The following is a 13,589-nucleotide window of genomic DNA, read 5'->3' on the forward strand; positions in this document are numbered from 1 at the left end:
AATAGGACAGTCTAGAAATGGATTAAGTCAACCAAAAACTCATTGGACGAATATTATTAATAACCCAGCAAAAAAAGTGAGGAAAAAGAAGTAGAATTTTCACCACATTTTCATTGGAGGGATGTTGTTCATTTTTGACAATTTTGAACTACATTTAATCTTATTCATAGATTCAGTAAAAATCCGATATTTTGATTTCAAAAATAAACCACATTCTTTGACACGCTTATGTAAATTTCATTGGTTTTTCACCAAAATTTGATGTACTTCGAATATGTTATTTGTAGTGACTTTTCAACATCTCTTTCCTCACTTTTAACTCGGTTTTTATTTGTAAGGAAATATTTGGTTTATAGAAGCGAAAAATATGCAATCGCATTTTTAGATGTGATTAAGATGTCTTTTGTAAAGTATGACATCAATTATTTTTTGCTGGGAAGTAAAACGTTCATTATTTACAAAGGTTCCAAGCTATTGCCTAAAAAACATCCAGTAACCACATCATTTTGGCAACTGGCAACGCAGATGACGTGGCAATCGAGGTACAAAATTAACCAATTAATTTAATTTTTCGAGCAGAGTTCACCATTCCGCTAAAGAAAACATCGTTATACTTGAACAGAAGAAGGCAAAATTTTGGAATTTAGGTGTTTCAACCATTTCTTTTTAAAGCATGAGATGTTGTTGGGGTAACTGCATATGTAGGGTCTATCATAGTGCCATCGCTAACAAAATCTGTATTTTCCATTTTAATAGATGTATCTTTTAAAAAATTTAATCATTTATTGTCTTACAAATTTATTCATTTTTATAAAAAATAATATTTAGTGCTAGTTAAATATTGATTTAACTAATAATTTAGTGCACTACCCCCATCTCTGATGTTTAGGGGGTAAAAAAGGGTAAATTCGGTAACCTCATATCTCCTAAACTAGAAAAGATACAAAACGAGTTTAATGCTTATTGACGTTCATTAAAAAAGTAAGCGGACAGATGTCTGGTACTTTTGGTTTATTAAGTTATATATATCGCCACCTAAAACGCAAACTGCCCTATCTAACATTTTTAAAATTTTACAGGAGAGCGAACTATTTATATAGAAAAGTTTGTTTCAATCAACGCGATTTATTTAAAGTAAATAAACAAATTGTTTAATAGTGAAACTTATCATTTGTTATGATAGTTGACAATAGTTTTTTGTCAATAAAATCGATAATTTTGGTCGGAGGAGTCCAATTTTTGGTGTGGATATTTGTTTTGGTACAATAAATTAGAATCAACAATAAAATAGATTTTGAATTTTTGGTTAGTTAGGACCGTTTGCGTTTCATAATGTAATATAATTTACATATCGTCACCTAAAACGCAAACGGCTCTATCTAACATTTTTAAAATTTTACAACAGAAGCAAAAAACTATTTAAATTGAAAAAGTTTGTTTCTATCAACGCAATTTATTTGTAGTAAATAAACAAATCGTTAAATAGTCAAACCTATTTTTTGTTATGATAGTTGACAATGGCGTATATAAAAGTGGATAAATTGGACTTTTTACCTTTAATATATTTTTTTGTAGATGGGGCCTTTCGTTTTCTGTCAATAAAATCGATAATTATGGTCGGAGGAGTCCAATTTTTGGTGTGGACATTTGTTTTGATGCAATACATTAGAATCACCAATAAAATCGATTTTGAATTGTTTTTAGTTAGGGTCGTTTGCATTTCAAGTAACGAAATGTATTATGTATGACTACGACACTATGACACTACGATGTTGCAACTTTTTGGAATACAAATTTTATTTTGTTAATGGGGAGGAAAAAAGTTCCGAAAGGGGGTAAAAACGTGAAATTTGATTTTATTCAAACAAAATCCTGTCTGTTCTGTAAATCGAATCCGAGTAAAATTCTCGTTAAAAAAAGAGTTCTCATAATTTCGAAACATAAAATCGAAACATGAATATAATAATAAAAATACTTTTAGTTAGGTACATTTTCCTTCTTCACTGGTACTTTTTTGAGTTTTATTTAAAATTAAATCTAGAAACATGAAATTAAGCATGTAGGGCCTGGAGTAAATGAGAACTTATAAAATGGGATTTTTTGGTACTTTTTCGTTCTTCAAAAGGTACTTTTTGAATTCTCTATGATATTGAACTTAGAAACATGAAATTAAGCATGTAGAGCCCGGAATAAGTAAGAACATATAAACGGGTACTTTTTGATACTTTTTCATTCTTTAACTGGTAATTTTTGAGTTTGCTATAATACTAAACCCAGAAATTTGAAATTAATCATGTATTTAGATTATTAAAAATTTTATTATATAGACTAGCTACCCTCATCGTAATTGAATAAAATAAATATACTTCTTTGTAGGTTCAATATTTAGAATATATGAAAGTCCCCTTTTAATAAGGACCCTATAAGTTTGATTTTATGATTCTAGTGTCAATATTACAGAAAATTAAAAAAAGCAGTTGAAGAACGAAAACGTACCAGACAATGAATTTTTATAGATTTTTTTAGGTTAAATATTATTTTTTAGGTTAAATATTATAGAAAGTTTGAAAAGTATTAGTAAAATAACAAAGTTCAATATTATAGAAAATTCAAAAAGTACCAGTTAAAGAACGAAAAAGTACCAGAAAATGCTCCATTTTAAATTTTCATTCAATCAAGTCCTTGGCTGCTTAGTTTTATGTGTCTAGGATCATTAAAATAGAAAATTCAAAAAGTACCAATGAAGAACGAAAAAGTACCAAAAGGTTCCATTTTATATGTTCTCATTTACTCCGGGGTCTATATACTTAATTTCATGTTCCTAAGTTCGATAAAATAATATAATAAACTCAAAAAGTACCAGTTATAAAACAAAAATGTATCAAAAAGTCCCCTTTTATAGGTTATCATTTACTGCTGGCTCTACATGCTTAATTTTATGCTTCTAGGTTCATTATTATAAAAAAATTCAAAAAGTACCTTTTAGTGAACGGAAAAGTACTAAAAATCCACCTTTTCTAGATTCTCATTACATTCGGGCTATGTTTTTAGGTTCAATATTATATAAAAAAAGTACCTTTTGAAGAACGAAAAAGTACCAAAAAGTCTCCTTTTATATGTTCCCACTTACTCCGGGCTCCACATGCTTGAGTTCATGTTTCTAGGATCAATATTATAAAAAACACAAAAAGTACCTTTTGAAGAACGAAAAAGTACCATAAAGTTCCCTTTTATATGTTCTCACTTAATCCGGGCTCTGCATGCTTAATTTCATATTTCTAGGTTTAATATTGTAGAAAATTCAAAAAGTTTCTTTTGAAGAACAAAAAAGTACCAAAAAGAGCCCTATTATAGATTTTCATTTACTCCGCGCTCCACGTGCTTAATTACATGTTTCTAGGTTAAATTTTATAGAAAACTCAAAAAAGTACCAGTCGAAGTACGATAAAGTACCAATAAATCCCCTTTTATAGCTTCTCATTTACTCCGGGCTCTACATACCTAATTTCATGTTTCTAGGTTCAATGTTATAGAAAATTCAAAAAGTTCCTTTTGAAGAACAAAAAGTCCCCTTTCATAGATTCTCATTTACTCCGCACCAGTCGAAGTACGATAAAGTACCAAGATTAAATTATAGATTCTCATTTTCTCCGGGCTATACATTCTTAATTTCATGTTTCTAGGTTTAATTTTAAAGAAAATTCAAAAACTAAATTGGATCATTGTGTTTGAATAAAATCAAATTTCCCGCTTTTAGCCCTTTTGGTACTTTTTTCCTCCCCATTAACGAAATAAAAATTCTATTCCAAAAAGTTGCAACATCGTATTGGGAGCCCGTTATTATGTATTCGTATGTATAAGTTAATAAACCAAAAACAATGTTCTATGAAAAAAGTACCAAAAACAGGTACAATTTTCACCCCTTAAACGTTCGAATATCCAAAAAGTACTAAATTCATATTTTTTCGTCAAGGTTTAAAGGAGTCAAAAATATTTTTTGAATGTTCCTTGGCTAAAAAAAGATTGGGTGCAAAAAGTACCAAAATACAGTTTTTACCCGTTTATTCCCTAAAGGGGCCGAATATGAAAAAAGCTTATGTTTTAAATGAACGACGATAAGCTTTAAACTGTTTTTGTATCTTTTATAGAGAGTTAAATTTTTAATTTTTTTATTTTTTTCCATCCCTACATAATTTCTCACACAACTTTTGTGCTTGCTCTATTTTATTGTTATAAATTATATACAAAATCCCACTTTTTTTATCTCTCGGATTTCGTTTTTTTATAAAATATTTGGAAATTTGTAAATTAAGCGTATTTGATACTTAGCCGGCTTACAGTCGATTTTAAGCCGCCGACGATATTTTTATTGTCAGCCCCCGCCGTCGTTAATATTTGTCGGCGCAGGGCTCTGACCAATCTGGCGGCTGTTCGAGTTCAAGAATGTTGTCGAATGTTAAAAAGCAGTCCCATATTATCAATAATTCTTATTTTACACAATCGTAAGATATTTGTTACAATTACAATGTTTAACATGTAATAAAACATTAATACTTTTCAGATTTCAGGAACAATGTCAACTCGGCAACTTTATACGCAGCAGTAAACTTGTTAAAATTATAGAAACTGTAGCCGAAGACTTCATTAAGAATAACCAGTCATCACAACGGCCTGAAAATAACTTTAGTGCTATCATTGTTAAACTCCCCTTCGTTTACTCAGATTTTTTAAAGTATTCGTTGAATTTGTTGCATTTTCTAATTGAAGAACCCGTTCAATTTGCTAACGCTGTTAAATATTGTGTATTTTCTTTATTACGAAATATTCTTAAAGATTTGTCAGTTACTGCTGAGGACAACAAAAAAACAGATATTGATATTGATCAGATTCACATACTAATTCGTTTTATGGGTCTACCCCTTCAACAGGATTTGTGCTTTCAACCGTATATTAATTCATATCGAACTGGACTGACTGAAGTCATCGGTTTTCTATCGGCATTAACGGAGCCTGAAAAAGTTGTGTGAGTAATAAACTACGAATATGTACCTTCACTAAAAATTTCGTAATTACTTTTTTCGTAATATTTACAAAAATTTCATGTATAATACGATTAGGGTTTCGTTCCCGGGAAGCGTCGGGAAAAAATTCCCGGGAAATGTAGTGATTTTTAGCTTCCCGATTCCCGGGAATTTTAGTCGGGAATCCCGGGAATTAAAAACTAGCAAAATTACAACCATGGTTATTGTAACACATTTTATACAACAAAAATGGACAGGTATTCCTTCAAAAAGTTGCCCGCGGGACACTACAATACATACTCATATGTATGTATTTATAAAGAAAATAATAAAGTATTTTATTTACTTTATTTAAATAAAGATTGGCTATCGTTTCCTCAGCTCTACTACCGTTATCTCACAAATATCGTTACCGAACTACCGTTATTTTATTTTTAAATAATTTTTCCTATATTACACCTTTAAAATACCCTCTTATCTCACTACCATTACCGCTAAAACAACGTTACCGAAATAATCCAAATACAGTTACCCTTATCTTTTCACTGCTTCAAAACTATTGTCAACCCTGATTTTATATATACATATTTCTAACTTACATGATATGTTAAAAAACTTCAATAAAACATCGCGTAAACGCTTTTTAAATTAATTTTTTTATTATATCGGGAATTCCCGGGTTCACGGGAATGTGAATATTTTTTTCCCGATTCCCGGGAATCAAAAAACGTCGGGAATTTGGAAACCCTAAATACGATATATGTATTATTTAAATTTAAATATTATTTACAATATGTATAACTCTCCAATTTTGAAAAAATACCACTCAGACATTTTAATTCTAAGATTTGTGATATACACTCCCGCTCACTTAAGGTATTTTCAGACTACAATACTGAGTATTAACACACTTCAAATTAAAAATATTATGAAAATAATTCGCATTTTCAAAAAATCCGAAAAATACATTTTATGTTTACACTATAATATTTGAAATATTTTTTATCAAATTTTCAATTATTTATGCACATTTCGTTCTTATTTTTAATGTATTTTACACTTTTTGTTTGTTTTTTATTGTATTTATAAAATACATACCGAATACGTTTGAAAATAAAAAGTTTTTTAATTGTTTTAAAAAATTTATGAATACGGTCGGTATGCCAAAAAAATCAGTAATATTTCTGAAAATCAAATTACAAATTATATTTAGACTAGTAAATTGTATTATGATACAAACATTTTTGACAAGTATTAATACTCAGTATTGTAGTCTGAAAATACCTTTAATAGGTTCACTGTTTTGTTTACATTCAAATTATTTTTTTGCAAAAAATAATCAACTAACTAGTAATATTAAAATTTTAAATAATAACATGATGTCTTAGGTGTCACTAGTAAGACAAAAATTAGAACAATACCTAAAAGCTGATTTTAAATAATTTTTTTCTTACATACTACGTTTTTTAGCTTTATTTTTTTGGCTCACTCATTCAAAATCCATTCATATTCTAGTGTCCGTGAATATAGAAATTTTTTTTGGTTGCGGTAAGCCATTAACTAAAGAAAAAAATGACAAAATATAAGCGTTTTTGGAAACTGTCCAAAATCACAGGAATTTGGCCAAAATATTTGGCAAATTCAGAATGTTTTGTCAGAATGAATTGTAAGAAGGGCCAGGGCTTTAAAAATATTAACAAATTAATAAAACCCACTCCAATTGCCATTCGTAAAGAAAAAACCTCCACGTGTACATGTGGTTATAAAAACAATGTCAACATCTCGATATTTTTATGATTTTTGAAAGGAAGAGCTCTACCTAAGTCGTCTGCATGGCTGTGTACGATGTGGGATGTAGGGGGGCCAATTTCATATTATGAAACATTTGAGCTTCAATTTCTTTTATCTAGTAAGAATTGTAATAATTGTAATGCCATACTGCAAACAGCTTTTTTGACATTTTCGGATATGTTTGATCCCTTGCCGTGGATATTTCAAAAATATAATGCCTCGATCCATACCGCCAGGGCTGTAAAAGGATGGATTCGAAGACAGAATGTAATGTATCTTCTCACCTATTTATCATTGAAAAGGTTTCGGATATTTTTTCTCGTAATGTGTATATGTCTGGCAGACAGTATTTTGAAGGAACTAAAAAGGTTTGGACTGAAATTTCCTTGCCATTACATAAGAATCTTTATAACTGTTTATCACCTCGAATTTTCGAAGTTATATCAAGTGATGTGTTTGTCAATTAAAGATGATGAACCTATTTAAATGAGCCAAAAAATATTGTTCAAAAAAGTAGTGTTTTAGAAAAAAATTATTAAAAATCGCTTATTTAGTATTGCACCAATGTTTGTCTATCTAGAGATATTTAAGACATCAGCTATTAATTAAAATTTTAATATAACCAATTAGTAATTTTTTTTCAAAAATTTTATTTTAATGTAAACGAAACAAAGAACCTATTTAAGTGAGGGGGAGTCTACGTACATACATACATGTAGTATGTATTTTGGTCAACAATTTTTTAGTTTTGGAGTTATAAACCTTTTGACCGCTTAAATACCGTTTAAAATTTAATATCGGTATTGACACCAAAGTAAGTTTATAGGTATAAATAAAGGTACTCAAATACCGTTTACCCCTATACCGGTATCATACCTTTACAATACCGTTATCATAACGGTATCAATACTGAATTAATACCGGTGTTATACCAGTTTCAATACCGATATCATGCTTCTATTTGCATTAAAGTAAAATTTGAAACTACTCCACACGCGTGTAAAGAGTACTCCCCAAAAGACTAGGACTGTTCCAAATATATGAACTATAAATATGTTAACTATACAACTATCATGGTATATTTTTGCAGTGAAATATTCAAAAAAGGACCTTAGAAAATTACATTAACATTCATATTGAACTTATAATTATTAATATCGGGGTGAAATTTGTTATAAAGTAGTTTAAAATTAATAAATTAATTATTCTCTTTACCAAATTTATTGAGCATCGGTTCATAATTGACCGCACTGCTTTATAGAGAGTCAGTAGGTCATTAATAACACTTTTAAAGAGTATTAAAAGTAATTATTCTAGAAAATTCTGGGACTATAAAGCCAGAAATCGTATAAGATTTCTTTTGAGCAAAAAAAAAAAAAACGGCCCATTTTTGGAAACAATTAAGAATTAGCTTTCTGAACTCCTTTGGGCAATTTTAGCTAGGACAAATAGGTGAAAAGTTACACTCATTTGAATAAAACCCTGTATGACCACAATGTCCAACTTTAACCACCCTCTAAATCCGGCAGTTCTTAGTCGATACAGCTGAAAATTTGTGTCTGGCCTAGTACCCAATAGTAATAACCTTGGTGCAAATTTCATTAAAATCGATTTTTTGGGTTGGGTCACTTGACATAATATTTCCCGTATTGTTTTTCATTTTAAATTTCTGAGAATTTCCAATATACAAATGGGCAATTTCGTGTCAGGCGATCCAACTCAAAAAATCGATTTGGATGAAATTTGCACCAAGGTCAAGAACTGCCGGAGTTACAGCGAGTCAAAGTTGGAGATTTTGGTCATACAGGGTTTTTTCAAATGACTGCAACTTTTCATCTGTTGTCTTAGCAAAAATTGTCCAAAGAAGTTTAGATAGCTGTTTCTTCACTGTTTCCAAAAAAAAATTAATGTATGTTTTAATTTCAAAAATTATCAAATTAAATTAAATTATCAATTTGATAATTTCATCCTTTATATGGAAGGATAACATTTTAAAAGGATATTTCCATTTTTAGAGACCGTACTAATTAATTTCACGCCCAGTAACACAAATATTTTAATAAATACAGAAAATATTATATCCTTAAAAGTTCAAAGTTCTTTAAAAAGGAAAAGGGATCAGAAAATTTAAAGCTGAGTATACAGTTTTCTATATAAGAACTTTACTTTCAGTTGTATTTGGTTTTGTTTTAAGTTCAAAAAGTAATGTCCAATATTTTCCCACGTTGATTGCCGTATTTGTCAAGAATTTTTTTTTATATTAGAGTAAAAATATAATTTTTTTAGTGGCTTAACTAATATAATTATAACAACAAATTTTATGTATGTGGTAAATAAGACATAATGTATCAACATATATTTATTTAAGAAACAAAGAATAGAAATTCTCAAGGATATGAAAGGATGAAATTTTTAAAGGACATTATTTAAAATATTTCGTAATAAAAAAAAAACAAAAAATAGATTTGATTTCCGGAGATTTTTCATTTGATACCCATATTGACAAAAATTATTTAGTAAATCTATTTTAATAAATTTTAACATCCTTACAACTTTAAAGTTCTCAAAAAGGAGAAAAGATCACAAAATGAGAAACTGAAAATACAGTTTCATTTTAAATGACCTATAGTATCATGTCTATGTGGCCGCGTTCATGTCCAATAAAAAAATTTAAAATTATATCACGGTGATATTTCATTGAAGAAGTTAAATAAATATTCCTGATATTATTCATATACATAAACTTCAGCATATGTTCCTTTGAAACAAAAATAAGCAAAACAATTCAAATCACATCAAATAACTCTGAAAACTATCTCATTTTATAAAATTTATGTTTGCTAATTTAAATTATGTATTAATTAATCAATTAAATAATTTGCCTATATTGGGTTTACGTTGGGTTATTGAGATTGTCGACGAGAGAGTCGACACACTTGGGTCCATATGTTGGTCCGCGGATCGCGCCTCGACCTACCCATGGGACATTACGTGTTCATGTTCAGTGCGGATTCAAACCAACCTGAGGCACGAGCAAAGGATACTGTCATATTCACCTCCATCCTGGATAGATCCACTACGTCGTGCAACATAGGACTACCCAAGGTAGCATTTCCTTTTAGAAATTTTCATTCAATCAAATGTTTCCGTGTTCAATATGATAGAATATTCAAAAACTATAATTTGATGAACGAAAATCTACCAAAAGTCATTCACTTAGTCCCTACATATTAAATTTTATATTTCTATGTTCAATATTGTAAAAAATCAAAAAGTATCATCTGAAAAATTAAAAAATACAAAAACCTCTCTCTAAATATATTCTCATTTAAAAAAGACCGTGTGATATGTTTTCCGGTTCCCCATTATAGAGAATCCAAAAGGTACTATTTTATGAATGGAAAAGTACCAAAGAGGCCCCAATTACAGACTATTATTCATTCAAGACCATGTATGTTCAAATTTATGTTTCTAGGTTGAATATTTTGCAAAATTCAAAAGTTACCATTAGAGAGATAAAAAGTTCTATCCTAAAGAATCTTATTCAATAAGGACCGTATATGTTTAATAACCATGTGTTTTGGATTCATATTATAGAACATAAAAAGAGTATCAATTGAAGAAAGAAAAAGTATCAAAATGGAATAAATTCTACCTTTGTGGAAAGTACTAATAAAAAGATTACCATTTTTCGAAGCTCTTAAAGGCAATGGTTGTTGTTGTTGTAACAGCTAAAACTATACAATAATCTAGTTGGGGGGTTCTGCATCAATGTCCAGGCCTAAAAATTGGGCTACTTCAACTGGATGCGTCCATAAATCCATTGGACAGAGTGAAATAGGGTTGGCTGAGCAGTTGAATATGTGGTGGGTGTCATGAAGACCCTGACCACATGCAGGACATTCGTTGGGGACGGCACGGTCTATACGTGACCAGTAGGCATTGAGCCTGTTGCTCCATCCCGATCTTAGTTGTGCCAGAACTATTCTTGTTTTCCGCGGCAGGTTTTCTTCCGTGTCTGCTATGGGCGGTGGGCGACCTCCAAGTACGACATTCATGCGGTATCCTGCGACCGCGGAATTTATGGCGTCTCTATGACTGTCGTTCAAAGCTGCCGAATACGAGGACTGATCCAGTGGATCCCGCACATATCTGCATATGTTTTCCTCGTATATGCGAGATCCTTCCTGACATGCTTCGGGGGAGTATCCAATTGTATGATGTTAAAATTGGGATGACTTCTCCGATGACATCCCAGGAGGAACTGTTTAGTCAACATGACATTGTGTTCCTTGACTGGAAGGATCTTCGTTTCCTCGTGCAGGTGATGTTCCGTGGTAATTTGTAGGCAGCCCGTTACAGTCCTTAGGGCGGCATTTTGGCAGCTTTGAATGTTTCTCCACTGGGTATCACTTAGCGAAGGTGACCACACTGGAGCAGCATAGTTAACCACTGACCGACCAATCGCTTTATATGTAGCCAACAAGGTTTCTTTATACATACCGCAAGTGCTGCCGGCTAGCGCTTTGAGGACCTTGTTTCTACTTCGCAACTTGTGCGTGATTGCAGTGGCGTGAGCTGAGGAAGTAAAGAGGCTATCAAATGTGACCCCCAATATTTTTGGGTGGTGCACGGTCGGAATTTGGACTCCATCGACCACGATGCCAAGGTTTAGGTTTACTTCCTTCGTCCAGGTGGTAAAAAGTGTTGTTGACGACTTCGCTGGTGATAATTGCAGGTTACGCGCAGTGAAGAACTGATGTATTTCGTGGAGATAACCATTCACCAGAACGCATAATTCATCAATGTTGTGGCCCGTCGTCATGATTGTACAGTCGTCCGCATATGAAATCACTTCCACGCCTTGTGGAGGTGCGGGGAGCTTAGAGAGGTAGAAGTTAAACAAAAGTGGCGATAGTACTCCACCTTGAGGTACGCCTTGTTTAACTCTACGGGGTTTGGAGCGTCTGTCTCTAAACTCCACGAACGACTGACGGCCACTCAGATAATTTACGAGCCATCTCTTCGTGTTGTTGGGCATTGTGGATTGCAGGATATCCTCGAAGAGTGTGGCGTGACTGACAGTGTCGAAGGCCTTCGACAGGTCAAGAGCCACTAGGACCGTCCTTTCACAGGGCTTCTGCTGGTTTAAGCCTTGTGAGATCTGAGTGGCAATGGCGGTTAATGCTGTAGTGGTGCTGTGCATTTTGCGGAAGCCATGCTGGTGACGAGCTGCTGTTAGGTGGCTGGACAGCTGGGGGAGGAGAAGCGCCTCAAGAGTCTGGTGAGAGGAGGGAAATCGGCCTGTATGATTGTCCCTCTGTCGCGTATTTCCCAGGTTTTAAGATGGGAATGACTCTACCCTTTTTCCAGGCTTCGGGTATTACGAGGCTGCTCACTGACTTGTTGAAAACCATAGTCAGGTACTCAACTCCCCGCTCGCCAAGGTGTTTTAACATCAGTATGGATATTCCGTCGGGGCCAATCACGTTTGCAACTTCAGCTGGGGTGAAGGGTTGTGGTATGTCCGTGACAGGAAGGTTGTGAAGTTTGCGAACAACACTTCGTTTCGCCTTGTCTCTCTCAGGGTGCTCAATGAATTGGCGGCAAAATGCGCGCGAGCACCCTTCAGGGTCGGAAATGGGGATATCTGCAAACTTAATAGCGACCCTGTCATCCTTCTTCGTCGGGTTAGAGAGAGATCGAACTGTAGACCACAACTTACTAACACCCGAACTCAGGTTGCAGTTCTTCAAGTGATCTAGCCATCTTTTCCGCTTGTCCTCTTTTACCAACCTGCTGATTTCAATATTCAGCTGGGTGAGTCTTGGATCACCTGGGTTGGTATTTCGGATGTCATCTCTATCATCTGCAAGCCTTTCTGATTCTGCTGGGAAGTGCGGCCGCACTACGGATATACGACCAGCAGGTATAAAGCGAACACCTGCTGAGATGACCGCGTGGGGGCATCATCATTCAGGGTGCAGAAGGTGGACTCGTCAATCTGTTCCGCCAGCAACGCACCTCTCTGGTCTTCCCCTAAAGAAGAGTGCCAGAGCTGATTGTGGGCGTTGAAGTCCCCTAGGACAAGACGCATATCGCCGTCTAACAAAGTCCTGATGTCGGGACGGTAGCCTGCTGGACAGCTGGCTACTGGCGGAATATAGACATTATAGAGCTTTAAGTCAGTTTCTCCCGATCTAACTGCAATACCTTGAACTTCAAGATATTGGTCTCTGGAGTTAGAATCGAGAGAAAGAGCTCTATACTGCACGGTGTTGTGAATGATGAAAGCAATGCCCTCACCGTTACTTCTGGTGCGGTCTTTTCGGAGAATGTTGTATACGTTACAACTTTGCAGGCTGGAATTGTTCGTCAGTTTAGTCTCCTGGACCGCAGCGACCACGATGTTGTTGTGCTGCATATATCGGGTTATCTCTGAAATTTTGTTTTGGAGGCCATTGCAGTTGAACTGCAATATGGATATCATCCCAGGTCTCCGGAGTGCAATCGAGGGTGTTAGCGGCGACGGTAGTTGTTGTTGCTGCTGCTGTTGTTGTGATTGCAAGGGACGCAGATGAATCTCGCCGTTGTTGTAAGCAGCATGGGGAGACGAAATTTTCCGACCACTCTCGATGATCATTAAGTCCGGAGCAGCTCCTGAGATGACACCAGCCCAAACAAGAGTTGCACCTTAATTGGATGGTGCAGTCGGTTCTGGCAAACTGTGCAGAACCATGGTCCGGGATTTAATTCAATTCCGGCACGGACCAAAAG

The 13,589-nt window shown here is 33.8% G+C and overlaps 1 protein-coding gene across 3 annotated transcripts in view; it reads left to right on the plus strand.

The window, feature by feature from the left end:
- The first annotated feature begins 4,397 nt into the window (after positions 1-4,397).
- The window catches only part of LOC119603708, a 74,276-nt gene continuing 65,084 nt past the window's right edge, over positions 4,398-13,589 (plus strand). For 2 of the 3 annotated variants that reach the window (XM_037955843.1, XM_037955844.1), the window contains exon 1: positions 4,840-5,023. The gene's annotated coding sequence lies outside the window, so the exon portion shown is untranslated. Of the gene's footprint in view, positions 4,503-4,561; positions 5,024-13,589 lie in introns of those variants that run through there. The other variant, XM_037955842.1, reaches the window with a different exon arrangement.

This window comes from Lucilia sericata, unplaced genomic scaffold (genome assembly GCF_015586225.1).
Source record: "Lucilia sericata isolate MDLA Ls3-8-SP2 unplaced genomic scaffold, ASM1558622v1 Contig000328F_arrow, whole genome shotgun sequence".
Classification (NCBI taxonomy): Eukaryota; Metazoa; Arthropoda; class Insecta; order Diptera; family Calliphoridae; genus Lucilia; species Lucilia sericata.